The following is a 1,623-nucleotide window of genomic DNA, read 5'->3' on the forward strand; positions in this document are numbered from 1 at the left end:
CTCCTGGGAAGTCCTCGTGTTGCATTCCCTTTTTAATTTTTTTGCACCGCGTGCAAAACAAAACGCACGAGCGCGACGTATGTTTAGCACGTTTTATTATTTTGCACGTTTACGGTAAGTTTTAGCTCGCTGCTCATTATTCACGCGTCTAGCGGCGGCAAGCGTGTTCTGAAAGGGGTCGAAACCATGGTAAATAGGCACTGGTGCAGTTGAACCGTGGTAAAACTCGTCTCCGTAGTTGAGCGGGAGCGGCCAAAGGAATGTGCAATCGTGTGTGTAGTGGAGCTGGGAGGGGCAAGCATAAGGGACGAAGACGGGGGCAACATGTCGGATGCGATCATACCAGCACTAAAGCACCGGATCCCATCAGAACTCCGAAGTTAAGCGTGCTTGGGCGAGAGTAGTACTAGGATGGGTGACCTCCTGGGAAGTCCTCGTGTTGCATTCAATTTTTAATTTTTTTGCACCGCGTGCAAAACAAAACGCACGAGCGCGACGTATGTTTAGCACGTTTTATTATTTTGCACGTTTACGGTAAGTTTTAGCTCGCTGCTCATTATTCACGCGTCTAGCGGCGGCAAGCGTGTTCTGAAAGGGGTCGAAACCATGGTAAATAGGCACTGGTGCAGTTGAACCGTGGTAAAACTCGTCTCCGTAGTTGAGCGGGAGCGGCCAAAGGAATGTGCAATCGTGTGTGTAGTGGAGCTGGGAGGGGCAAGCATAAGGGACAAAGACGGGGGCAACATGTCGGATGCGATCATACCAGCACTAAAGCACCGGATCCCATCAGAACTCCGAAGTTAAGCGTGCTTGGGCGAGAGTAGTACTAGGATGGGTGACCTCCTGGGAAGTCCTCGTGTTGCATTCCCTTTTTAATTTTTTTGCACCGCGTGCAAAACAAAACGCACGAGCGCGACGTATGTTTAGCACGTTTTATTATTTTGCACGTTTACGGTAAGTTTTAGCTCGCTGCTCATTATTCACGCGTCTAGCGGTGGCAAGCGTGTTCTGAAAGGGGTCGAAACCATGGTAAATAGGCACTGGTGCAGTTGAACCGTGGTAAAACTCGTCTCCGTAGTTGAGCGGGAGCGGCCAAAGGAATGTGCAATCGTGTGTGTAGTGGAGCTGGGAGGGGCAAGCATAAGGGACGAAGACGGGGGTAACACGTCGGATGCAATCATACCAGCACTAAAGCACCGGATCCCATCAGAACTCCGAAGTTAAGCGTGCTTGGGCGAGAGTAGTACTAGGATGGGTGACCTCCTGGGAAGTCCTCGTGTTGCATTCCCTTTTTAATTTTTTTGCACCGCGTGCAAAACAAAACGCACGAGCGCGACGTATGTTTAGCACGTTTTATTATTTTGCACGTTTACGGTAAGTTTTAGCTCGCTGCTCATTATTCACGCGTCTAGCGGCGGCAAGCGTGTTCTGAAAGGGGTCGAAACCATGGTAAATAGGCACTGGTGCAGTTGAACCGTGGTAAAACTCGTCTCCGTAGTTGAGCGGGAGCGGCCAAAGGAATGTGCAATCGTGTGTGTAGTGGAGCTGGGAGGGGCAAGCATAAGGGACGAAGACGGGGGCAACATGTCGGATGCGATCATACCAGCACTAAAGCACCGGATC

The 1,623-nt window shown here is 50.6% G+C and overlaps 3 non-coding genes across 3 annotated transcripts; all 3 read left to right on the top strand.

Moving 5' to 3' along the window:
* Nucleotides 1–329: 329 nt before the first annotated feature.
* On the top strand, nt 330–448 carry LOC123177851 (5S ribosomal RNA). Its single transcript, XR_006489165.1, has one exon. It is a non-coding gene; the product is annotated as a 5S ribosomal RNA (ribosomal RNA).
* Nucleotides 449–749: 301 nt separating this feature from the next.
* On the top strand, nt 750–868 carry LOC123177849 (5S ribosomal RNA). Its single transcript, XR_006489163.1, has one exon. It is a non-coding gene; the product is annotated as a 5S ribosomal RNA (ribosomal RNA).
* A 301-nt stretch (nt 869–1,169) lies between these two features.
* LOC123177850 (5S ribosomal RNA) lies at nt 1,170–1,288 on the top strand. The gene has a single exon (XR_006489164.1). It is a non-coding gene; the product is annotated as a 5S ribosomal RNA (ribosomal RNA).
* Nucleotides 1,289–1,623: the final 335 nt, after the last annotated feature.

Source organism: Triticum aestivum, unplaced genomic scaffold, assembly GCF_018294505.1.
Source record: "Triticum aestivum cultivar Chinese Spring unplaced genomic scaffold, IWGSC CS RefSeq v2.1 scaffold32487, whole genome shotgun sequence".
Classification (NCBI taxonomy): Eukaryota; Viridiplantae; Streptophyta; class Magnoliopsida; order Poales; family Poaceae; genus Triticum; species Triticum aestivum.